General features: G+C 49.8%; 1 protein-coding gene across 1 annotated transcript in view; it reads left to right on the top strand.

The window, feature by feature from the left end:
• Positions 1-27112, top strand: part of MACROD1 (mono-ADP ribosylhydrolase 1) — a 209950-nt gene that overhangs the window by 54850 nt on the left and 127988 nt on the right. The window lies entirely within an intron of this gene.

Here is a 27112-nt window from a genome sequence, read left to right as displayed (position 1 = left end):
GGCATTAATACTTCCCTAACTCAACTGGTAATCCCTCGCCCGATACATTCTAGGATCAGATTTGTCCTTTTCTTGGCCGCATCACATTGGTGGCTCATCCTGCGATCAACGAATACCCAGGTCTGCTCCAATGTTGTTTCCAACTGATGAGCTCCCAGTTCATAGCAGAAATTCCTGTTGTTAGTTCCTAAGTCCTTGTACTTTGCACTATTAGTTCTATTTGAAAATATGGCCGTACGTGCCTAGGGGCTTTGGAAAATGCCAGTAGGCTCCTATCTTCATCTTTTGGCACCTAAATCCATTTGGAAATCTACCCCAAATCCCTTTAGAAAATAGGATTTAGGCTCCAAAGTCCCTTAAATGGCTTTTGAAAATTTTGTCCCTTGTCTCCACTAGAAAATGAAGTGATGTTAGAACCCAGACTTGGGGGAGGGTCATGTTAGCTAACATGCTGTTAAACACTACTTAGCTGTCAGTATCTGAAGGGGCAAGTGGAGTGCCACCTCATGTGGATGTATGTGGTTAACCCTCTAGCCTCAGTGGGGTTTAACCAGGACTGGCTGAGGCTATGTCTTCACTGCAGAGTTAACTTGAGTTAGCCTAGCTCAAGTGAGAGTGTCTACACACTGTGAAATACCGCTGTAATAGCCATGCCCACATGGGCACTGCACTCACTCGTGGGAGTCGCTAGGACTTCTGGGAGTGTATTCCATGATTCTTAGCACCGTAGACAGCTGAGCCACTCTAATTCTCTCCCATTAAATGGGGGAAGATTGTGTCTGTCCTTTCTGGGCACACAGGGGATTGTGGGAAAGCATTGGAGGACTAGCAGCACTCGAGTAGTGCTAGCCTGCATCCCCACTACAGAGCAGTCATATTAGTAGCTGACATGTTCTGCTCACTTGAGTTTTAGCCTATGTCCCTCTGGGGCCAGCCAACCTGAGTTCAAAGCACCACCCCACTCAAGTGAAGTGGTGTTGTGTGTAGATAGGAACTGAGTTAGGGACAATACTCTTGTTAACTTTGCAATTGACTGTATAGCTGGGTTTAATGTTGTGTTAGTTAACATGACTCCTCAGGGTCAGCTTCTAACATGACCTAATATTTTGGTGAAGGGAAACTCTTATTTCATCTTCCACCGGATTTTAACTTGGGTTAGTACGACGGGGGTTAAAAAATACATCCTGTCTTCACTAGGACAAAAGGTGTGTTCTTAACTCATGTTCGCCAAAGCCCTAGTGGAGACATCGCAAGGTGTAGCTTTAACATGAGTTAGCAGGTGGAGGTGAATATTCCCAAGGGGGAATATCTATACCAGGGGTCGGCAACCTTTCAGAAGTGGTGTGCCAAGTCTTCATTTATTCAGTCTAATGTAAGGTTTCGCGTGCCAGTAATACATTTTAACGTTTTTAGAAGGTCTCTTTCTATAAGTCTATAATATAGAACTAAACTATTGTTGTATGCAATGTAAATAAGGTTTTTAAAATGTTTAAGAAGCTTCATTTAAAATTAAATTAAAATGCAGAGTCCCCTGGACTGGTGGCCAGGACCCGGGCAGTGTGAGTGCCACTGAAAATCAGCTTGTGTGCCGCCTTTGGCACGCGTGCCATAGGTTGCCTACCCTGATCTACACTGCAGTCTTGGGTTGTGACTGCAGCACACATAGTCCCATCTGAGCTACCTTTGATCTAGCTAGTGCAGGTACAAATAGTGGAGCTAGGGCAGCACAGGCTGGGCAAGCCCACGCTAAAGTCTGTCCTGCTGCAGCTTCTTTGCTATTGGTACCTGAGCTAGGTAGATTCCAGATAGCTTGGGTGTGTCTAGGAGTGCTGCAATTGGAATTCACTGGTGAGTGTGTGACAGGCCCCCTCTCTGCTGATGCACAGAGGAGAGGAGAGTTACAAACGCCTGCTCTGGTGCATGGGCTCTTTAGCACAAGCTGTAGTCATTTATGCTTTGAGCTCTGGAAGTCCCTGGTTCAATCCCTGGTATGTCAGCCCAGCGTAGTGTCCTTGTGGGCATTAACTCCACATGCGAACGACTTGCCTTCGCTAACCCGAGTTGTGAACATAGAGCTTGTCCTAGTGAAGATGCCCCTATTGTCCATAGAAGAAGAGTGAACCCTTGGCCAGTCCTTGTGCATGTTTTAATTGCTCACCCCATTAATGAGATTAGAAGCTTAGCCAGCCTGCAAGAGGCAGCTTCTGCTGATATTTCCACTTGCTGCAGGGCCAAAGGCTAGCCAAACAGGGAAAGTGTGTGCATGGTGTTTCTGCTCCTGCCAGCTTTTCCCAGCTCAAAGCCATGCACACGGGGCTGGAAAACAAGAATTTCAGCCAGCCAAAGATTTCAAACTTTTGATGTTTGTTTTTGTTCTGCATTGGAACGAAAACGAGAGTTTTTGAAAAAGCAGCCACCCCAGTGGCCAGGACACTGCCCTACGGTGCAGGAGACCCAGGGTCACGTCCCTGCTTTGCCTGATTTGGAGAAGGAACAGGAATCTGGGTCTCTGTATTGTCTGACAAACATGGTTTGGTGAAGAATTCCCCAGGAGCGCTCCAGAGAAGCACTGGTCCATGTGCAGTTACATAACTGCCCTCCCCAGGTGCAAAGCTTGTATCCAAATCTCTCTCATGCACCGGGTCCATGCTGCCTTTAGCTGGTAAAGCAGCAGGAATCCAAAGCAATAACTGTGGCTGCTGCATCTTAGGGGGTGTTACCCAGGTGGGGAATGGGCCTTTAGGACTTAGCTGAGCTCCAGTTCAGGCTGTGGGGATGAACCCAGGGATCCTGCAGAAGCCAAGCACTACATCCTCACTTTCCCACTACTCAGAGGCTCTGCAGACACAATCAGATGGATCTTGTTGCTGTGGCCATAGGTTATATCTGCCCTTCAATTCTCAAGCCTGCCAATTGCCTGGAGGCTAAATTATGGAGGCAGTGTGGTCTAGTGGAGTGAGCACTGAACTGGGATACAGATGAGTTGGGTTCTGGTTGTGGCCCTGATGGTGACCTTGCGCAAATTACAGCCCCTCTGTACCTCAGTTTCTCCATCTGTAAAATGGGGATAATGATCCTGCCTTCCTTTGGAAAGCACTTTGAGTTCTGCTGATGGAAAGCACTAGATAAGAGTAGGGGCAATTATTATTATTGAATCCCAGGGTAGGCACCACGCTTAGGCTAGTCCCTGTCAGCGTGAGGAGCTGCTTCATTACCTTGAGCAGTTGGGATCCAAATGCTGCCAGGCACTCCAGGGCTCTAGGCACCACCCGTAACCCCGGCCATGCCCCTCGCTGCGGTGTCAGCAGATGGCAGAGTTAAGATGCATGGGGAAGTTCATGCCTCAGGTAGTTGTTTCAGGCTGTCTGCAGACTGAGGCAGGTGACATTGACACTCAGGCCATGTTTTTCAAGCTTTTTCTTTGATCTCTCTCCCTCTTGCCCCCCCCCCCCCCGACATCCTTCTGTCTTTCTCTAAATGAAAGCTCGGATTCTAACTCATCCTGAGACTCCAGGAGCTGCTTTAACCCCGCTCCCCTCAAAAGCTGCAAGTAGAACCCAGACGTCCTCCCTTCCTGCCCCCCTCTTTAACCCGCTAGACCCACTCCCCTCCCAGAGCTGGGAATAGGACCAGGAGTCCTTACCTTCACTGCTCCATTCCTCCCCCCCCCCCCCGGTGAGCATGGAGGAGTATGCCCCACGTTGTCTTCTGGATCCCTGGGACATAATCCTTTTTGGTGATTTCTCCCTGCATTTCATGCAGCCTCCCGAGTGTTCCCCATTCATGCTGATGGAGCGATAACATCCCCATGGCTTTGCTGCAGGCAGCTAATGTGTGTGACCGGCTTTAGCCAGGCTCCAAATGTACCTGCTCCAGTTTATGTGTTAAGCTTACCTTCCTGCTATGCTGCTCCCTCCTCTCTGATCAACTTGGGCTTCAGACTCCTACTTCCATCGATGGGGCTGCAGCTTTGCAAACTCCAAGGGACTTTTTATGTCCACAGCGGGCATCAGTTCAGCCCGACCTCTTTTATCCTTCTTCCCAACCCAACACACCCTGCTGACAGCGATATATAATCAGGCTAGCCCTCCCCAGCAACCATGCACATTTCGGGGGCCGTCGGACTTCAGTTCAGCTCGGCTCTTTGTAAATCCATCCTTTTCAGCGTCAGGTTCCAGTTTGCAGTCTGAAGGAATTTTTATTTCCTTGCAGGTTGTCCCAAGAGCCTCCCTTTTTTTGGCAATCTCTCCCCCCGAGATCTGGTGTCTGATTCCTCCTGCTTTCTTCCCAAAAGTTACTTAAAACAGGATAATAAACCCAATCCTTTCTCAAAGCCCCCCGGCAGCAGGGTGTTCTTGCATGACCAAGCTGAGGGATTTGTATTCACACCCACTCTGTGGAGGCAGAGTTGCTGTGTTACTTAAACGTGGAGGTAGCTCCCCTCCAATCCGCTTGACATACGCTGCTGAGTTGTCATGGCTGGCTTCAAAGGGGGAGCGGGCTCTGCTGCTTTTGCTTTATGACGGGATAGCCTTTCAAAAAAGAAAAGGAAGGGAAAAATCCATTCGCAGCACAGGTTTGACGTGAGATCAGCTCTTGCAGCGAGGAATCCAGGGCATTATCCCTCCAAGTTGCAACTTCTCCCCTGCAAAAATGATTGGAATAGCTATTAGGTAAAGGGTATTTGCAAAGGAGGAAACAGCAGAGTTGCTGGCCTAGTAATTAACAGCCATTGAGCTGTGTGTGTGTGTGCAATCTGACACTGCCAGTAGATCAGAGGAACACACACACAGAGGTTGACACACACATTCACACATTTGCACTGAGAAGGACATGCACACAGATCGACATAAACAGACTCATGTAGAGATTGACACACAGAGACTCCCTAACACATAAATGTGCACAGAGACTGAAACACACACAAAAACACAGGCAGAGAGACACACTCACAGGGACACACGGTCACACACACACACACAAGCACATATACATACATATGATCTGTCTGTGTGTCTCTCTCACACACACACACTCTCTCTCTCACACACACAGACAGAATCTTTCACTCAGCCACAAACACATACGGAGTCTGTATTTCAGTGGATCAGAGTTGGGAGAAATAATTGTGCCATCCTTCATTGCCAGACCTATGTTCATACCAATGAGGCTGCAGACAAACTAGAGCAAGCAGGTGACGAGTTCTAGGTACTCAGAACTTTGTGAAAATGAGAAGCCCCTTAGCTCAATCTCTGGATTTGGCTGAATGACCCACATTTTTCAAAAACGACTTAGTGATACGGGGTGCCTGACTGAGACTCCCAGGGTTTCTCAGAGGGTACTTTCTGGACACCAGGTGCCTGCATTTCAGAACCCCTTTAAGAACAAAACATCCCCAAATCATGAGTTTCTTTGGAAAATGTAGACTCTTGTGGCTGGACTTTTCAAATAATAATATAGTGCTTTCCATTAGTAGACCTCAAAGCGCTTTACAAAGGAGGTCAATATCATTAGTTCCATTTCATAAATAGGGAAACTGAGGCACAGAGTGGGGCAGTGACTTACCCAAGGTCACACAGCAGGCCAGTGGCCAAGCAGGCAATAGACCAGGTTGCCCGAGTGCCAATCCAATGCTTTATCCACTTGGCCACAGAAAGTGGGGTCAAATGTGTAGACTTAGGCTCCTGAAATCCCATTTTCAAAAGCGCCAGAGACATTTAGGAGCTGAAGTCCCATTGATTTTAAATGAAATTTAGGCTCCTAAGGCCCAGATCCTCAAAGGTATTTAGGCTCCTAACTCCCATTGAAACTAGGCACCTAAATACCTTTGAAGGTCTGGGCCTAAATGACTTTTGAAAAGGAGACAGGCTCCTAAATCACATAGGCACATATGAAAATTGTGCTCTAAGCTTCTAAGTCACTTAGGGATTTTTGAAGATGTTCCCCTAAAAGCCTATGAGACTTTTGAAATTGGGACTTGGGCACTTTTGAAACCATCTCCCAGTTAATTTCTAATTCCCCACTCCTTTGAAAATCTGTTATTATGGTAAGGCTTGGAAGCACTGACCAAAATGGATTTTTGAACTCGTTTGAAATTTCAAAATAATTTTCAATTCAAGATGGGTCTGTTTTCCATCCTCTCACCCCCTTCAGCCGCAAAATGTTTTCAGCTGAAATTTTGATCACAAACATCCATCAGCATTTTATTATTTACCAAAAATTCCAGAAAGCGGCTTCTGATGGAAAACGTTCTGTGGAACTTTTCACCAAAGAAGGAAAGATTTTTCTAATGTTGATGATTTTCCGTGAAAGTTTAAAAAAAAAAAAAAGTTTTTGGCTGGGGGAAAAAAAACGTAGTTCATAAATTTCATCCGATTCTAAAACTGATGAATTTTGGCGAAAACTGCTTTTGGAGAAGCCAAAATCTCTGAGCCTCTGTAATGCAGAGGAATGAAAACTAGGAAGATGATCAGAGATTAAATTTCAGAATGAAATCAGAATAACATAATCTGTGTTCAGTCAAGGTTGTATACACAGGGGCATTGCCTTGGTCAGTAGAGACTTCTGTGTCAAGGAGGGTGGGGATTCCAATCACCCACACATACCTGGGTTGGTATTGGTATAATGAAAAAATGCTCCCATCCTGCCTGATGTTTTGGGATTCTGCCTGGAGATGAGCCACATGGCTCTCCCAAGAAAGAAAAAGAACAGAAGGGGAAAAAGCACTGAGTGAAGGCGTGACTGGGATAAATGACTTCAAGACAGAGAGCTGTGGGGGGAAAGAAAAAGAAAAGCTGTCTGACGTCTGGTGGCTTTTTAAACCATTTCTGCTAGCGTGGGGTGTTGACAAATTGGCTTAAAGTTTCAAGGCTGCATGGTATGGTATGAATCCTTCGTCTGGCATTATCTGTGCTGCCGGAACTTGTGTTATGGAAATCGGGAGCCTGCAGCGTGGATTTCTCCAATTAATTTCCAGCAAATGGGATTTTCACAGCCCATCTCTGGACCCCTTTGCTCTAACTTTCCGTTCCGCCTTTCCTCTCTTTTCAAGCAAAACCACATGGGTTCATGGTGCAAAGAAATGAAGTTTGTGCTCCAACCCTCCCCCTTAGAATCAGACCCCCGGAGGCCAGATTTTCCAGGGCTCAGCACCACAAGTGAGGACAGAATTTTCTTCCTCAAAAGCTCAGTTCCCATCCTGCTGAAAAGCCAAACATGAGTATCCCACTGAGTGTGGGCTGTAGAAATCTTGTCCAATTGTGGGGCTGGGAGGGTCCCAGAGCTCAGGCTCCGTCCTAAGCCCAGAAATCTTCACAGCAATGAAACAGCCCCGCAACCCGAGCCCTGTGAGCCTGAGTTGGCTGGCATAGGCCAGCCACGGGGTTTTCTTTGCTGTGTAGACATACCCAAAGCCATCCACACTCTCAACAGCCCGATCTTCCTTGCAAGCCTGTCGCTTCTAATAACCTGGAACCCTGAGCGCTTTTAGCCCTGCTACCTTACGGGAGCAGCAACTCACCCCTGTGAAGAAAACCTGTGAATCTTCCTTCAAACCCTCCACTTCTTGCAATTTGCTGGGCTGGTGAAAACAACCCAGCTTCATTAGTGTCACTGAGGCCAGATCCCCTGTTGTTGTGAAAGGGCATTTGCCTTATTAGAGCCATTGGGGTCAGATCCCCAGCTGGTGCAAATAGGCCATAGCTCCACTGGAGCCAATGGGTTCAGATCCCCAGCTAGTGTAAATCAGCATTGCTCCACTGAATTAAAGGGAGTTACACCGGGAACAGCTGGTCATTAGAGTCAGTCTCACCAATAATGTCTGGCTGATGCACTGCAGGGTGCAGTACCACTTGCTGCCACTGGGGGTGACGTTTGGTGGAGCAGATCCACTTCAAGACTGGGGCAAAGGGAGAAAATATAGCCCCCCTGAGAGGACAGGGCTGTCTGCCCATGGCCCACTGCAGCCTCTACTCTCAATTCTCCCTCTCCAGTCCCCCCACGCGCAGTCCTGACACTTTCGGTTTCTGGACACCGATGGACGCTGCTTTACAGCAGCTGGGAACGCAGCTCTGCACTGCAAGCCAAGCTTTGGCTTCCAAAGCCGGCACCACATAGGCCCGGTCAGCAGCAGCTTCAAAGCCCTCCCTTATTAATGAAGCATTCCTGGTTCATTTCAGCACTGAAAGAAACCTGTGTAATAAAAGGCGCTAAGGGAGTCTCAGTGGAGGGGCAGGGCCCCGCAGAAAGCACAGGGAGCGTGGGGCGGTTCTGCCAATAGAGCACAGGAAGCGCCGTGCTGTTCTCCCAGTGGGGTTATGGATATAGATAATCCCCCTCCCCCCTTATTCTGCAAAACTCAGAGGTGAAGCTTAAATCCCCTTTGATGTTATTACAAGCGCTTTTTTCCGTTCAATTAATAGCAAGGAAAAGAAGTGCTGTGAGAGCTCCCCAGAGCCAGGTACGCTGGTAAATATTAACAAAGGCACCAGACTGGATCAGACCAATGGCCCAGCCAGCCCGGCATCCCATTCTCACCCCCTCACCCCCGCTGATCACACCAATGGGCCCATCTAGACTGGTATTCTGTTCCCACTCCCTGACCCCAAATCAGACCAGTTGGCTCATTTAGTCCAGTATCCTGTCTCTCCCCCACCCCCGCCCAGATCAGACCAATGGGCCCAGCTAGCCTGGTATCTCATCTCCCACCGGCTGCAAGAAAGCCTGTCTCTGCTGTTATTGGTATGTACTGTGTGCATGGAGATAGCATCCAGGAGACCCAGACGGGGACCCTGTTGTGCTAGGTGCTGTACACTCCCTGCCCCAAAGAGCTTACGTTTGAAGTAATCTATGCCTCAAGGTGCTACTGAAATACTGCTAATAATGCACATGCCAGAATTGGGCTTTGATCTTGGTACTACCATCATACCAATAATAATGTGCTCACCATAATGACTACTCAGTCTGGACTGGGGCCTCTAGGTGCTATCATGATATCAATAATAATGCACACCCTATAATGACTCATTGATCTGGGCTGGGTCTCTAGTTGCTACTGTAATACTAATAACAACACACATCATAATGATACCCTGATCTCCGTCGGGATGTGTAGGCACTGCCATAATGTGGACAGTATAATGATGCTATCGTAATGCCAGTAACAATGCACATGCTATTATGATGCCCTGATCTCAGTCTGTAATACAGATAATAAGGATGAAGCGGCTAGTGCACATTCATGCTGCTGCCCCCTGCTGATTGCAATGAGAACCATATGTCATAGGCCCCCATCCGTTAAGAGCAGGGGGCGATTCTCTGTTTTCTCTCCATGCTTCTCTGCACCCTGAGTCTGAGTGAATGTGACTCTGTGACATTCCCCGCCTCTTGCTAGAAGCAAACCCCAGAAGCGACTAGTCAGGCCGGGTTAGCTGCAGCCAGCTCCGAATGTGAGATTGGCCATGTTTAAAGCAAGGGGAAATATTAGAGGGTGGGGGAGATTGTTGTGAGCAAATTCGCAAAGGCATCTCACCAGCACCAGGGCCGATTGGGAATCTGCAGTGGCACGTCCTACCCCAGGGTACCTGGGCTGTGCCCTCTCCCTGCAAGGGCAGCTAGAGGGATGCATGCAGCAGCCCCTGGTTCCAGCCAGCGGCAGATGAAAGCGTCTCACACACAAGCATGGCAACAGATTGTCACCAGAGTTGTGAAGAGGGAGAGCGGTGTTAATTACTGGCGGGCGGCAGGGCTCTTTGATCTTCCCCACTGCTTGCAAATTAGCGTCTTTGGTTTTTTTTAATAATAATGAAAAAGCTGCTTTTGTTTCAAACGATCAAATGAATAAGTAAATACTCAGGTGCAGTTTGTGCAAAGCAGAGAAATCCGTAAAGAAGCAGCAGAGTGAACTAACAGGTAGGGACACTGGATTGGGAGGCCGGACTCCTTGGTTTTAGTCCTACCTCTGAGAGGGGAGGGGAGTCTAATGGTTAGAGCAGTGGGGTGCTGGGAGTCAGAATCCTTGGGTTTTATTCCCAATTTTGGGAACGGAATGGGAGTCTAGTGATTAGAGATGGGGGCCTGGGAGCCAGAACTCCTAGGTTCTATCCCCAGCTCTTGGATGGCCATGGGGTTTGGTGGTAGGAGCAGGAGAGCCTGGGAATCTGGACTCCTGGGTTCCATCCTTGGCTCTGGGAGGGGAGTTGGGTCTAGTGGGTTAGAACAACAGGGAATGGGAATCAGGACTCCTGGGGTCTGCTGTGGAAATTGATTCACATATTAACAGTGTCCAAAGTCATAATAGTAAGGGTATGTGTAAGTGGGTATGCACGTGGCGTGTGCACACCTGTGTGAGTGTGTGCTTCATATGGATTCATCTGGACCGGATCCACCCTAGCCCTGTGCCCCGTGACCAGTGGGAAAAGATGCTGTCAAATGCCACCCGAATGAGAAGGTTAGTGCATTGCTCTCACCTCGCACTGGTCTAAGTGACAGCAAATGGGCAGCCTGCAGGCGGAACCAGACTCGGTTGTACCATAAGGCTGGTAGCTGCCAGCTTGGGGTGGGTGATGGAAAGAATCTTTTACTCCCTAGCAGGGATTGGAACAAGTTATTATCGACCTCTCGTTTGTGCAGTCAGACTGGGAATTATTGTACTGGTGGAGTAGGATGGTGCCTTGGCAATTAGGCTGCCCAAACTCCTTACTCTGTAACTTTGCTTCCCAACAAAGAAACCCACATAAAATAAATTCTGCCTGTCATTGGAGAGTGCTGGGGTGCGGGAGGGGGGAGGGGAGTAGGGATGCTGGATTGGGAGAGAATGCCGGAGCTCTTTCCCTGCTCTGGAAGGGGGTCTAGTGGTTAGAGCAGTGGGGGCTGGGAGGCAGGGCTCCTGGGTTCTAATTCTGGGCTTGGGGGAATCCTGGCCTCTCTTGTCCTGGAGGAGTGCATCATTAACTCCACGGATCGGCCTTTTATTCATTAGCCAGTGATTTTCTTTCCTCCACCAGGAAACTAGATTTTACATTTTTAAAAATGGCGTTATTATTAGACTGTCTCCTCATCCCAGAGCTGGGAGCAAAACTCAGGAATCCTGACGCCAGGCTCCTCCTCCAACCTCCACCCTTCCCTGCCTTCCCTTTATCTGGCAATTGCTTTGGATTGATTGTTCCAGTGTGAGGTTGAATCCAAATTGCGTCGACTCACCACTTAATTTGAAAATCAAAAGCTTTGATATTGAGATGTAATCCCTCAAAGGAGCAGCTGTGCTCCAACCACACTGGGGAGGGGTGCTTCCACATTTCGGCTTCCTAGCACGGCGGAAGGGCAAGAAGACACAATCGCTCGGCGGGGAATGTGGCTGATTCTGGGGAGCTACCTGCCTCTGATTGGAGAGCCAGTGTTTATAGTTTCATACAGTTTAAGGCCTGAAGGCACCATTCGATCATCCAGTCTGACCTCCTGTCTATCACAGGCCATTCAGTTTCACCAGTTACCTCTGTGTTGAGCCCAATGAGTTCAGTTAGACTGAAGCATGTCAGTCCTCAGGAGACTAACCTGTTGTGAGCCCTGGGCAAAGAACAGAGGAGACTGAGAGGCCCCCAATATCCGAGGCCCCTATGCTGGCAGGGAATTGATCTGGTGAGACATGTCCAGGTGATCCCAGCAGGCAACCCCTGCCCTCTGCTGCCAAGAAAGTGAAAACCCCCAAGGTCCCTACCAGTCTGACCTGGGGGAAATTCCTTCCTGACCCCAAATATGCATGTTAATTGGACCCTGCACATATGAGCAAGACCTACCAGACAGTCTTTTGAGCAAGAAGATTCTCTAGACCACCTCAGAGGCTGGCTCATCCTGTCCAGTGTCCCATCTTCAGCTGTGGCCAATCCCTGAGGCTTCATGGGTAGGAAAAAAAACAACAACAACCCTGAGAAAACATCTGACCAATTGTGCATTGGGAAAAGTCCCTTCCTAACCCCTGCAGGTGACTGGCTGAGCCCAGAAGCATGAGATTAGATTAGAATCATTGTCTTTCTTCAGAGCTGCGAGTACTAGGAGCGTGTTGAGGGCAATGAAGATAATCCCATTCTCCCCATAGCCTGTGAAGGAAGGGGATGAACAGGGGGATGCAGATGTATAGTTTTATGGGTGGAGAAGAGGCCTTGGAGGATTCCAAGTCCCTGGGCAGACATGCCAACCTGCTGTTAATATGCACTTTTCATCAGCAGCTTTTAAAACATTTACAAAGGAGATTGTCATTGTCCCCATTGTACAGACGGGGAAACGGAGGCACAGAGACAGGTGGAGTGATCTGCTTAAGGTTACACACCAGGCCAGTTGTAGAGCCAGGACTAGAACCCAGGTGTTCTGAGTCTCAGATCAGTGCCATATCCAGCATGTTTGCCCTGGCTGATGCCTGGTCTCTGACGACTGATAACTGTAGGGAATTGCTAGTGTACGTAAGGCCCAGGAATCAGGACGTGTAAGAATCCCAGGATGTGTAGTCTAGAGGTTAGAATAGGTGGGACCGGGCATTAGGACTCCTGGGTTCTATTCCATTCCCTGAGGCTGCTCTAACTTATACCAGCCCCAGAACAGTGGGAATGGCAAGGTGTATTGAAGCCAGAAGCCCCCCTCAATTCCCAAAAGGCAGGACCAGAGTAAATGAGAATCAGGCCAAAGATGTGTAATTTTCTAGGCCTGGCCAATGCAGAATTTATCCCTGGGGCATGGCTGCAGAGGGCAGCATAGAATAGAAAAAAAAGAGTGCACTTTAGTCCCTTTATTTTTAAAAAATAATTGGAAACAGAATATGCATAAGGAAAAAACCCAACAGAATAATTGGTCCTGACTGCTAATATTTTGGCGCTGTTTTAAATATTCCATCTAAAGTAATTCCCCCCCCCCCCCCCAAAGCCCAGAATGGCTGGTTGGTTTGTGTGAAAATCCCTGCTTTCTAGCAGCCAGGGGTCAATGCAAAAGGGCTGACTCGGCCTCAATGCAAAGCATGCATTGATTTAAAAGTGTTGGTCATTTATTTGAATGCCTCTGTGTGCAACATTTCACTGGCGCTCCCCATAAAATACAACACACGCCTTTTGCAGTCGCATGCGCAGTGCATCCTGGCAGCAAAGCAGGGTACACATTTTGTTGGTGGGTCCTTTCTTATTGCCATAGCTTGGAGTTGGCGATGTGGTTGCCAAATCGAAAGGGAGCTTCAGAAAGGATCTTCATGGGGCACGGAGTAATGGGCAAACAGCACTGAATACATCACTGGGAAAGGGGGGAATGATCTGTAGGAAACAGGATTAGACTTGAGATCCTTCTAGTTTAGTTTAGAATGATCTTCAATCTCTCACTGTTAGAGCCCAGTCCAGTCCCTTCCCCTATGCCTCTCCAGCATACAGGGAGAATTCACCTCTAGTTCACAGGGTCAAGTCCAACCTCAGTCAGTAGAGACGGAGCTTCATTCCCTGCATCTTGGCCCACGGGTCACATGAGCTTTGTGGATCTCACCCTAATTCCTTGTGAACAGGGGCCTGTATTCAAACACCTTGCCTGTTTTTCTGTCATCCCACATTGTGTGTGATCATTTGCACTAGTACAAAGTGAGTGGAAAACACAAAGGGCTGCTTATCCTTCACACGTGTGCAGTCCTTTGCACTAGCACAGTGTTAGTACAAAACACCAGAGGCTTGATTCTCCATTGCCTTGGACCCTATGCTGTCATTTGTACTAGTGCAAAGTGAGTGTACAACACGAGAGGCCTGATTCTCCATCACTCTGCCCCATGTGTGCTCATTTGCACTAGTACAGAGCAAGTGTGGAATGCCACCCAGTTGGAACACTAGCATTTTACACTCTAGTGTAAATGATTGCACAAGGTTCAGAAAAAGAGAACAAGATCCCTAGTGTTTCACACTCAATTTACACTAGTGTAAATGACTGCATAGGGCACAAGGCCACTGAGAGCCACGCTCATTGCACCCTTTCAGTCACTGATTGTCCACCATGGAAACTGAATTCCTTCTGCACCCTGCTCTGTGTCTACCACCCCTTTAACAGCTGATAGCCCCTGAACCGCCATCATCAGGCCATTCTTCCCTTTGCTGGCTGGAAACCAAGATTCCCAACTACTTCTTGAATGCACAGAACTTTTTGCTCCAGATAGCAGATGCCAATATCAGATGGGAATTGAAGGAGCAAGTCCCTCATGCCCCACAAAAAATTCCAAGAGAGTAATCAGAATGATGTGATCTTAAGGTGGAAAATCGAGCAGACAGAGTCTTGCCTTGCACAGGTTCATAGAAATTATATTCCAGCCCCAGTGGGCCATATAAAATTACCCATTGGTAGACACAGCCCAGACAAAGAGGTGGAAACAGGCAACAGGGAGTGTGTGCAAATTACTCTGAACTGAAATAGCCACATTGCAGCCTTCATCCCCTGCTCTATACCTCTTCCCTCTGCCACCTGCAGTCACCTTGGTGGCAGCTGCACCAGGCCCCCAGTGGCAGCAGGTGGTACTGCACCTTGCAGTGCATCAAACCATGCAGCACAGCAGCATTTTGAATCGATAGCACTGGTGTCAAGTATCAGGGGGGAGCCGTGTTCGTCTGTATCTACAAAAACAACAAGGAGTCTGGTGGCACCTTAAAGCCTAACAGATTTATTTGGGCATAAGCTTTCGTGGGTAAAAACCTCACTTCTTCAGATGCACCTGTCGTGTTAATTCCGTGCCGCGCTGTCATGTGTAGCTGAGCGAGGGCTTCCTCTTGGCCAACACATCAAGTACTGAACCCGAGAGATCCAGAGCTAAAAACATGAGCTGCTACCACTAGAGCTGGTGGTCTTTAGCCAAGGGGCCCTACCTAGGGGATGGCACAGGGGGGACTTGTAGCCAGAGCAGTGCAAATAATGGGTTTCTCAGTGTATGGCAATACTGAAAAATCAGGAGAAAATATGTTTGGGGTCAAATAGAAAACAAAACTTTTCAAAATTTTCGGTGAGTCAAAAAGTCTAAACCAGTGTTTTGCTTTGGGACATTTTTAAAATGTTTTTAAATTAAAATAAAATCAAAGGCAATTTTGGAATGAAAAATCAAAACTTTTTGATTTTTTTCAGACTATTCCCCCCCCCCCCTGAACAATTTGGTGAAACCAACACAAATTCAGGAAACGGAGCTGCATTTTTTGCTGACAGATGTTTTGGTCGGAAAACGTCGCCCAGCTCTTGCTGTGCCGTGCTCAGCAGATGTTACGTCTGCAAGAGGGTGGACGTCTGTGTGTGGGGAAGTGCTGAGAGTGCAGCGGGACCCTCTGGATCTTTCACTCCTGGTTTCCATTGGAGCTGGCGTCCCAGCCACGACCCGAGCGGCCCCCTCTCCCCATCACAGGCTGCCTCAGACATTTATGGAAGCAGACCAGTGTGCTTGTCTGCTCCCGTTCCCTGCCTCTCGCTTTCCTTGGTGACCTCCCTGCCCTTTGCCATCTGCAGGGATCTGAATGTGACACTCCGCTCCAGGGCAGGCCCCAGATGTTGCATGGAGTGGGGTAGATTCATTTCTTCATGCTGCTGCAGCAGAACAAATGTGGCTTGATGCAATTAGGCAGACAGACATTGTGATAAGGGCACTGCGGCAGGACACAGGACACCTGGGTTCTTCTGCTTGCTTTGCTGCGTCAAGCCCCTTCCCCTCTCAGTGCTGCTGTTTCCCCCCCCACCCTTGTTCTTTTTAGATTGTAAACTGTTCAGTTCAGGGACTGTCTATTACGGTGTGCTTGTGCAGCACCCAGCACAATGGGGCCCTGATCTTAGTTGGGGCTTGTGCATCACCTGGCACAATGTGGATTCTGATCTCAGTTGGGATCCAGTCTCAGTTTAGCCCCTACCGTAATGATGCTAATAATAACACTGGGGTCATATGAAAAGTTCCCAGGCACTAGTAATGGAGTCAGACTGGAACTGCCTGCAGCACCATTCACTTGAATCCACACCCTGGACTGGAGACCCAGATGATAGAAATGGGAGCACAGCCTTGGTAGTATTTGAACCTGCAAACCCGGGTGAGTTGGTGTGTCTCAGACATAGCCATCTATCCACAGCCACCCATCTAACATTCATCTCTACCCTTACCTGCAGTACAGAGCCCCTCTATCCAGCCCCAGTATAGAGCCCTCTATTGATCCATCAATCCCCATCTTCCACATTTATCTGTGTATCCCCATGCATAGCCCTGTCTGTTTCTCCCCTCCCCTTACTGGCTCAGCTGTGTGGAGCTCTGTGCCTCTGAACAGAAGCAGCTCAGCCAGTGTACAGGGCCACTTCCCAGCCTGTCCCTCGCCCACTCCCAGGGGCTTTCACAGGGGCTGCTCAGGCTGGAGAGAGCCCAGAGAGTAAGAGCCTGTCAGAGCATTCGGGAAGGGCCTGCACTGAGCCCAGTGTTTTGAGGGGAATCAGGCAAGAGGAGGCTCTGTGAAGGTACCCATTCTACAGGGTGTTTAACATAGTGACAGCTATTTATACAGGGATCCCTTGTCCAGTGCTGACATGCAGCACGCTCTGGGGTAAAGTGCAGGGGCTGTTTACTACAGGGATCCCTCATCTGGCACTGAGATGCAGGTAGCTCTGGTGTGGGACATCTGTTTATATAGGGATTCCTTGACAGGTGCTGACATGCAGCTGCCTCTGGGGTGGAGCAGTTGTTTATACAGGGATGTGTCACTTGGTGCAGAGGTGCAGACACAGGTTTGGGCAGATATTCATACAGGGATCTTTTGACAAGCACTGAGATGCAGCTGCCTCTGGGGTGGAACATTTCTACCCATGCCGGCAACACTTTAGGACGACTGATGTATCCAACAGCTGGTGGCTTGGAGAAATGGCATTAACTGAGCTGGATTTTAACCAGGGCACTGGGAGTGAAAATAAAATCCCTGCCAGAACCCCCCCACCCCCACCTGGCCAGTTCTTTAATGATGGCAGTGCGGGAGGGGGAAAGCCAATTTCCCCCGGATCCCCAGCTCCTAAGCTTCTGCTGCAGCATGCGGCACCATTTCACCAACACTGCAGCCTGCTCCCTTCCACGTAGGCACCTGAGCTTTTCAGCACAGATTCCCCCGGGCTTCAAGGACATTTCCAGTCTTCCTGCCGTCTGGCAGAGCAGCTGGTGGCATGGAGGGGAGTTTAAGGGAAGATTTATGAGACAAGTTAAAATTTAATTTGGGTGGCAGGGCCTGTGCTGCTGCGATGCTCCTGGGCCAAGATTAATTGCTGTCTTGCTCACAGCACTTGATCCCCCCCCACACACACACCTCCATTTAGCATCCAGTGAAGTAGTTCAGGCCAGGAATGGGGGAGGTCTGATACTAAGGGGATGGGCAGGATCCTAGACTTTGCATAGAATGTGGCATGAAACGGAATGGGACAGAATGTGGCTTTATGCAGGAAGTCGTGTGGACAGAGGACAGGACTGGGGGTCAGGACTCCTGGATTCTATACCTGGCTCTGGGAGGGGAGTGGTGTCTAGTGGTTAGAGTGTTTTTGGGGACGGGGGCTGGGAGCCAGGACTCCTGGGTTCTATTCTCAGCTCATGGAGGGGAGTGGGTTCTCATGGTTAGACTCCAGAGGGTGGGAGTCGAGACTCCTGGGTTCGATTCCCAGCTCAGGTCGGGAACACACATGTAGCTACAGCAGGGAGGGTCTGGCCTGTTGCCTATACAGTGAGCTCCTGACAGCACATGACTATCTAAATAATAACTATTAATAACACCAGATAGTGGGAGTCTGGGGGGAGTGAGAGAGATGAATGAAACAGCACTCCCAGCCGTAACCCTCCCGCAGCGCAGACTGGAGCTCAACTGCGCGCGCGAGATTGATTGAACTTGTACTGTCTCCTCGGGCATCCCTTTGTGCTGGACAGATCCTCAGCTGGTGTCAGTCAGCAGGAGTTCTGCTGACTCCAGTGGAGTGATGCTGATCTGGCTGTTGACGCCAATGGAGTGATGCTGATTGACACCAGCTGGGGATCTGGCCGTTTTGAGTCAAGTGGAGTGGTGGGTGCTGCACAGACCTCAACAGAGACTGGAGCCCCCACTGTGCTGGGTGCTGCACAGGCCCCCACCGAAATCATGGCCCCATCCTCCTGGGTGCTGCACACATACTTTAAGAGACAGTCTCTGCCCCACAGTGCTTGTCATCTAAACAGACAAAGGATCATTATCCCATTTTACAGATGGGGAAACTGAGGCACAGAGAGGCGGCATCTGGGATTTTCAAAAAACCCAGGAACCCATCTCCCAGCCTAAGCAATCTGGGTACATGGGGAGCTTTAGGCAGCCCCAGGAATTGAACACAGTTGTTCTGCATCCCATTCTGCATCCCACTCTGCCGCCCTAAACCCGAAGCCAGGCCTCCAGGGACCTTTCATAGCCCGTGGCCAGCAGCCTGTATCATAGATTCTTATCCCTCCACCTTTTAATCCTTGCTGGGTTGGCGTTGACCACGGCTTTTGCAGCAAATGAGATGTTGTGGCTCCGTGGGTTGCATCTGTTTAAATATTTAATGGGGGATTTGCCTCTGCGCTCTCACCTGGCCCCTCTTAAAAGACTTCCTAAATAGCTTCCGAAGCTCTCCCGCTGATCAAAGCACACAGTTAAAAGAGATGCCTAGTTAATCTTGCAAGAGCTCCTGGCCTCAGTTAGACCCGGCACTGGCTGCAGGCAAAGCTGCTGCCTTGTGGATGGTACCATGTCAGGGAAGGGGCAATCTGAACAACTGCTGTGGAAGCCGGCATTCCGGGGTCCTCCAACGTGCAGGGAGCATCAAAGGTGTGAAATACCCCAGTGCTGGGGCTATTTTGTGGTGTCTTGCCCAGAGCCTGGGGGTATAAGGAAATGCTTGTCTGTCTAGGCAGATTTATACTCTGTCCATCCATTTGTAATATCTATCTGTCCATTCGCATACACTCCCCTCTATCCATCTCAATCCATCTCCCCTCCATATTCCTATATCCATCTAACCATCCCCATACATACACACTGTTGAGAACTGACAGACATATGCCTGAATGTGCAGAGAGCCTGCAACAATAGCTCCTAGGGGTGCGAACAAGGCATGGGGGTGGAGCTACAGCTGCCTACGTCCTGACAGTGCCAACTATCCTTAACAATGACAACAAAGAGCGTTTCCCCCAGCTCTCCTTGCTTCTAATCCTCCTGCACCTTTCCCTTTGCCAGTTTCCAGATTGGGGGTGGGCGGCTAATTAGAGTTTATTCCACCGGGACTGAGAATTTGAGGCAGGGGTTGAAATAACTGAATTACCCTAAACTGCTCATCTAGTTGCACAATGTAATTGGATTGATTTTGCATGCGGTTTATATATATATATTGTTCCCCTTCATCCCAGTTGCCAGCTGCATTTAATATTTTAATTCCCTAAGCTTCTTTAGGCTAGGGCAAACAGGAGAGAGAGGTGTTTATGACCAGGCCTTGTGGGGGTATTTGGGGTGGGACAGTTCTGGCACCCCTTTGTGAGCTTGAGTCAGAAAGTTTAGGGCTCTACAGGAGGACTGGGAGTCAGAACTCCTGAGTTCGATCCCCAGCTCTGGGAAGGGAGTGGGGTCTAGTGGTTAGAGTAGAGTGGCTGAGAGTCAGGACTCCTGAGTTCAATCCCCAGCTCTGGGAAGGGAGTGGGGTCTAGTGGTTATAGCAAGGTGACTGGGAGTCAGGACTCCTGAGTTTGATCCCCAGCTCTGGGAAGGGAGTGGGGTCTAGTGGTTAGAGCAGGGTGGCTGAGAGTCAGGGCCCCTGGGTTCTATCCCACCTATGCTAGAGCTGAAGTGGTACCTAGCCCTTCTGCTCTTCACAGGGGCAGGTATCACACAGTTTTCCTAAACTCCCCGCTGTGCATGCAGACACCTACACACACACACACACACTTTGCATGTATCTCCCCCCACAAAACACTCTACGGGTGTCCCCTCCCTACACACACACCATGCAGCTCAGCTTGAGGAAGCATGCAAAGCCAAGCCCTGTGTCACAGGGGGCTTTGGCAGCTAGCTGTCTCTCCCCTCTGCCCTACCCTCCACTCAACCTGCAGATATTCCCATTCCCAGCCTGGCTTGCTTTGACGCACAGAGATCTATTTAAATGTAAATGGCCGTAGGCCCAGCAAAGAGAGATCTGGACTCATTCGGAGGCCCTGGATGCTGTCAGAGGCAACTGGATGGAAAGAGTGAGGGGCAGTGTGGTCTAATGGGACTCCTGGGTTCTACTCCTGCTTTGCCAGTGCTCTGCTAGGTGACCTTGGGCAAGTTCCTTCCTCTCTCTGGGCCTCTGTTTCCCCTCCCACTTGTCTGCTCAGACTGTGAGCTCTTCAAGGGAGGGTCTGGCTCTGACTCTTTCTCTATGCAGTGCCTGGCATGATGGGGGCCTGATCTGTCAGGGTCTGTGTAGCGCCCCAGCATGAACAGTCCAGTCCTCAGTCCAGTAGATCGCAGCTAGCTGGAAAGCATCAGAGTGGGATGTAATAGAAAAGTTTTAGACAGAACAATTTTCTGTTGGAAAACGCAGTTTGGTTAACATGGAAACATGTTGCGGGAACATGTCAATTCTGACAAATTTATTGTCAGGAAGAAGTCAGAACGAATCATTTTGACTTTCTCATTTTGTTCTCAGATGGTAAGTCGTTGCGTTTCCACTGGGTTGTCTCGATTCGTTTTGTTTTGACTTTTCTATGAATTCTGACATTTTGAAATTTGTTTTTGTTCCAAAGCAGAAATTTTCCAGGGAAGGAAAATCCCACCAAAAAAGTTTGATTCGGTTCCATTGAATTGTTTTCTTTTGATCAAGTGGAAACATTTCATTTTGAGAAGGAGAAAAAGTTTTGTTTCCATGTGATCTTTTAGTTTGCTTTTGCTGTGATAGGAGATGAGATTTACCTTCTCGAAATGAACCGATTTGACATTATCAAAAGGAAGAGATGCAGTGGAATTTTCCTTTTTTCTAGATTTGATCCCAGATCTAACGTTGGGGTATTTGGGTGAAACTGAATGACCTGTGGTGTACAGGTGGTCAGACTAGATGGTCGGTCCCTTCTGGCCTTAAACTCTATGAAATTTCTCAGTCTCTTGGACCCTAGCCTGGCACACAAGGCAGCGTCCCGCTGCGCCCCCCCCCCCCCAACAGCAGGATAGGTCCTTTGCAGCCTGTGAAGCATCCATCCCCCTTCCCCCCAGACTTCTAACCATGCTAGGCATCTCCAGCGCTGCCAATAACAGCTCCTGCAAAGAGGCTCTGCATTAAAAAGCTGGTGACTGACATGGGGGTGGGGAGTGGCTGTGTTAAAAAATGGCCCCTTTAGTTCTCCCCTCCCCCGCCCCGTGTGCCGTCTGATTCAGCTGACACAAAGGGGCACTTGGCTCCTGTTAACGCCACAGAGCGTGTGCAGGCATGGCAGGGCAAGCGCGTGGGTCAGCTCCATCCCCTCCCTACATGGGATCTCCATTCATAGTGCCCAGGCAGGAGGCATCAAGGACTCAGCGGGAGTAGATGGGGAGACCCGGGAGGGGGTTTGGCAGGACCAAGGGATGAGTGCGGGGGCAGCATTTTATGATTGCAGATTAACTGTGCATGTGGGAGAAATTAATGCAGGTCATCTGTGCAGCCTCCTTGGAGCATATAGCTGCAAATCACTCAAAGATGCAGGGCCAGAATGAAGGTCAGGACTCCTGGGTTCTGAGCTCAGCTCTGTGGGGAGAGGGGGTTCTAATGATTAGAGAAGGGAGTCAGGACTCCTGGGTTCTGCCCCTGTGCTGGGAGCTCTAGCCTGGAATGGTGGCAACTGCAGTTTCTGTTCTTTCTTTTGGTGAATTCCTCATCTCATGTCATTCGGTACTGGTTCCCCCTCTCTGGGGCTGCAGGGGTTGGGCCAAAACCAGGTGATGGGGGGACTGGTGCTGAGAGCAGTTTCCCAGGCCTGGGCAAGGGTATGTGTCAGTGGAAGGGGCAGCCATTGGACAAAGATGGGACTCCCGGTGTCGCTCTTGTCAGTATTTTGTGGGTCCTGGTTCCTCCCAATTCTTTCCTGTTGTTCTCCACTCCCCACCCCCCAGGTCAGAAGACAGAACCCAGTAGCCCTGACTCCCAGATCCCCTGTTCTCACCACTAGACCCCACTCCCTACCAGATCAGGGGACAGAACCCAGAAGTCCTGACTCCCAGCCCCCCCTGTTCTAACCAATAGACCCCACTCCCTACCAGATCAGGGGACAGAACCCAGGAGTCCTGACTCCCAGCCCCCCCTGTTCTAACCAATAGACCCCACTCCCTACCAGATCAGGGGACAGAACCCAGGAGACCGGACTCCTATCCACCCTGTTATCTAATCACTAGACCCCACTAGCCTTCCAGCACTGAGACTAGAATCCAGGTGTCCTAAAGACCCTTTACCACTAGCCCCCGGAACAGAGTCAGAGCAGGGACTGTGCAGCGCAAGAGGAAAGCAGGCTGTGGCTTAGATCAGGGCAGAAAACTTTCCAGGAGTAATAACGGCAGCAATTAATAGTTATGCTCATTAAAATACTTGCTAATTAATCCCCTTGATATTCACATGCGGCCTTGTTAGCCTCCTGCTTCAGAGTGAGCAAGTGACTCACCAAAGAGAGTTGGGAATAGAACCCAGGAGTCCTGACTCCCAATCCCCCCGGCCTCAACCCTCTAGATTTCACTCCTCACCCCCCAGCTGGGGACAGACCCAAGGAGTCACTCCCTCCCCCCCCCGTAACCACTAGACACCACTCCCCTGCCATCTTCTCCTTAGCCCCCATATTTCTCACACAACGCCTGATAGCAGTGGATCTGCTCTCAGACAGCTCCCCCCCCCCCCCCCCCTTACGGTTACTATTTGTTCTCAATAAAGCTTGTACCTTGTCATAGCAAGGCCTGTATGGGCGCTGTTATTGCAAGGAGAATGGCCTCTTCCATTTGTATCTATCCAGGCTATTCTGGTCCCTAATCTAAGGCATCACGGGGCAAAGCACTCAGGAGCGGAACAGGAGTTATAGAAACCAGCCTCCTGTTCTATAGGAGAGAGATGTTCACCCCTGATTTACTTACTTCTCTATTTATTTGCCTAGTGCAGCTTTTATGGAGTGTTAATATGCCGGGAAAGGAGCTCTGGGTCTAATCCACCCACATGGGGCTGCAATAAATTCCCTCCCCCAAGCTGGCTCTGAGCCCCCAGTACGCTAACCATTAAACTCCACTCCCACCCAGAGCTGGCATAGATGCAAAAATAGGTCTAGCGCAGGGGCGGGCAAACTTTTTGGCCTGAGGGCCGCATCGGGTTTCCAAAATTGTATGGAGGGCCGGTTAGGGGAGGCAGTGCCTCCCCAAACATCCAGGCGTGGCCCAGCCCCACCCCCTCTCTGACCCCTCTTGTTTCTCGCCCCCTGATGGCCCCCCCCCGGGACTCCTGCCCCATCCAACCCACCCATTCCCTGTCCCCTGATAGCCCCCGGAACCTCTGTCCCTGACTTCCCCCCCACTGCCCCATCCAATCCCCCCCTCTCCTTCCTGACTGCCCCCCTGAGACTCCTGCCCCCATTCAACCCCCCTGTTCCCTGCCCTCTGACTGCCCCGACCCCTATCCCCACCACCACCCCAAACTCCCCTGCCCTCTATCCAACCCCCTCTGCTCCCTGCTCCCTTACCGCGCTGCCTGGAGCACCGGTGGCTGGCGGCGCTACATCCACGCCGCCCGGCTGGAGCCAGCCATGCCACCGTGCAGCACAGAGACCGGGTCAGGCCCTGGCTCTGCAGCTGTGCTGCCCCAGGAGCTTGCAGCCCTCCGCCCAGAGCATTGCGCCGGCGGCGGGGCGAGCTGAGGCTGCGGGGAGGGGGAGCAGCAGGGGAGGGGCCGGGGGCTAGCCTCCTGGGGCAGGAGCTCAGGGGCCGGGCAGGAGGGTCCTGCGGGCTGGATGTGGCCTACCTCTGGTCTAGTGGTTAGAGAAGGGGGGCTGAGAGTCAGGACCCTTGGTTCTATTCCCAACTCTGGGGGGGACTGAGATCAAATGGTTAGAATGAGGAGGACTGGGGGTCGGGGCTCCTGGGTTCTATTCCCAGCTCCATTGGAGTGGGGGACTGGGAGCCAGGACTGCTGAGTTCTGTTCTTGTCTCCTGCCACACAACTAGTCCCTTCCCCTCTCTGTGCATCACTTTCCCCCCACCCCCAATAACAGGGATAAGAATATTTGCCTTTCTGCCCCTGGATTAATTTATTTGTCCCGGACTCTGGGAGCTCAGGGGACAGAATCCTATTGCTCTTTTGTGCAACGAACCAAGCAGTGACTGAACTTCCCTGCTCCTCAAACCAGCCGGGGAAAAACACATCAGCCAGTCTTGTCCTCACATCTCATCTGCATGATTTGTTAGGCAGGAGAGGATGCCTAGAGCAAGCTGCATTCGGTTCCTGAGTGTCCCGCAGGGGCTTGGCAACCACAGCACCCGGGATAATCTTCCCCTTGCGTGAACCGCCAAGCACTGCTGTTATGGGGAAAGCTTGGCTAAAAAGAAGGCATCAGCTCCATGGTCCATGCAGCACCGTACTCTGGCAGGAGAGGTGGGTGACATGTTTTGGCCAAAACAGCTTTGGGGCGAGAAATGCAGATTTGGTGACAGCGGCGTGTTTGGTGGATTTTGGTGGCATTGTTGCATTGTTCGTTTTGATCCCCCCAAAAAACACTGACATGTTTTGATTTTTCAGTTCAAAATGACTGTGTTTCAAAATTTCCTTTCTTCTTACTGTTTTAAATCCCAAAATGTCAAAAAATGTTGAAAATCAAGGTGATTTTTTTTTCCAATTTTTTGATTTGCTGAAAATTTTCATTTTCAGTCTGAGCTGAAATAACTTTTTCCCCTGATTTTGTTGATGTTGCCAACAAGCCAAAATATCCATTCCGTGCTCAGCTGTAGCTGGCAGCAGGGATGGAACCAGGGCTCTCTCTGAATAAGGTCCCAAGCCTCTGCAGCCTGAGCTAAAAGATCGAAAGCTGTAGTAGGCTCAGCAACCTCTATATGTGGCCCCCTGCTACCACTAGAGGGCGACAGAATGAGCGAGTGAGGTTTACACTTGCCCCGCCCCCTTACTCCTTAGGGACCATGTCCCAGTTAATGGTCCAGATCCTTTGAATTTGACGCCCCTGCAGCACTTGCTGCTCCCTTTCATTCCTACTGCTGCCACTGCTCCCGGCATCATGACGTTGTTGACATTAAGCAGCCTGGCTCTAAAGACAGTTGCAGAGGGGCTGGGATAAGGGAGTTGTCCACCTGGATTGCAAACTCAGATTAGTGCGGGACTGGCTGGCTCAGAGGGGTGGGGAATGGGACCTTTCCCCTCTAGGGGGTGCCAGTTCCCATCCATACCTAGGTGTCTGAAATGTGTTCCCTTCCAGCACCAGTGTGGCGCATGCAATGCGTTGGCTGGGACTCATCTGACAGATTACCACCCCACTAAAATAACACCATTGCAGCCAGCATCCTCAGCCATCTTAGCTAGATAATAAGATTCCAGGATTGTCACTGTGTGTCACTGAAGCCTAGAATGTCTGCTGAGTCAGTGTGACATGACAGAAAGAGCTCTCTTTGTTCAGAATGTCACCAAGGTCAATTATCCCTGGGATTTGCGGTCTGTTACCATCGTCCAGTTCGTAAGGTCTCGGCCATTTTTGGCTTTTTTACATACACGACTACACAAATTCCACCTGTGCAACAGCCTGGGCGTTCAGCTCCTAGTTATTTAATACTTGTGTGATGGTAGCGCCCAGAAGCCCCAGCCATGGACCAGGACCCCATTGTGCTAGGTGCTGTACAGACACAGAAGAAAAGAGTCAGGAGCTAAGCATTGAATGGCCCATACAGATCGAGTTCCCTTCTCATCTAACATCCTTAGAATTCTGGCAGAGTGAGCACCGGCGCTGTGTATGCATAGAAATCTATTCTAGGCAAATCTTTGGCTCTCAGGATTCCTTGAGGCAGCACCCAAGGGGTTAACTCATCCTCATCTCTTCCCTGTTTGCATGGGATTGGAATCAGCCTTCACAAACCTACTGTCTCCTCCGCGCTTTACAATTTCCCCTCCTATCCGCACGCCCTGCTGCATTATGAACACAACGGCCCCGCATCGCAGAAATAAATTATTTTCCCTTGTCTTTAACTGCCTGATTATTTTTCTGATGTGCCAATCTGCTGAATTTAATCCAATCAGACTGGCATAATCTCCTGTGGTGACTGTGTCAATAGGCTTGTTCCTTAAGTATTAGGGTTAATGGAGAGGAGGCATTTCTATATGTTCATTATTACTATTTTTGCTATGCTTAAAAAATATTAACCAACACCCAAAATAAAGAGAGACACATTCCCACAGTGCAGTAATTATTAACAGCTGATTTTAGCTGATGCATACACCTGATCAGTAGTGGAGCATGATCAGGGCCACCCAAGGGGTGGGCAAGTGGGGCAATTTGCCCCGGGCCCCGCAGGGACCCCCATGAGAATATAGTATTCTATAGCACTGCAACTTTATTTTTATGGAAGGGGCCCCCGAAATTGCTTTGCCCCAGGCCCCCTGAATCCTCTGGGCGGCCCTGAGCATGATCAATTTATCTGACCTAGATTAACCCTGTTAATTAGAACTTCAAAATATTTAGCATCCACAACATACTACTGTGCCAGGCGCTGCACAGTCCCTGACTTAGATTAGGGCACCCATTGTGCCAGGCACTGCCCAGACCCTGAGTGAGATCAGGGCACCCATTGTGCCAGGTGCTGCTCAGACCCCAACCAAGATCACAGCCCCCGTTGTGCTGGGTGCTGCCCAGACACACAGTGAGAGATAGTCCCTGCCCCACACAGCTCACAGTCTAAATAGACAAATGAAGGATTATTCTCCCCATTTTACAGATGGAAAAACCAAGGGCCAGAGAAGGGAAGTGGAGTCTGTGGTAGATCAGGGAAATGATCCCACATTTCTTAGCGCCTAGGCTAGTGTCCCTAACCATTAGGAAATCCTTCCTTTGGCTGAACTAAATGGTTGGGGGTCAGACTAAACCAGCCACTCA

This window comes from Emys orbicularis, chromosome 7 (genome assembly GCF_028017835.1).
Source record: "Emys orbicularis isolate rEmyOrb1 chromosome 7, rEmyOrb1.hap1, whole genome shotgun sequence".
Taxonomy (NCBI): domain Eukaryota; kingdom Metazoa; phylum Chordata; order Testudines; family Emydidae; genus Emys; species Emys orbicularis.
This window is presented reverse-complemented; position numbering and strand designations above follow the sequence as displayed.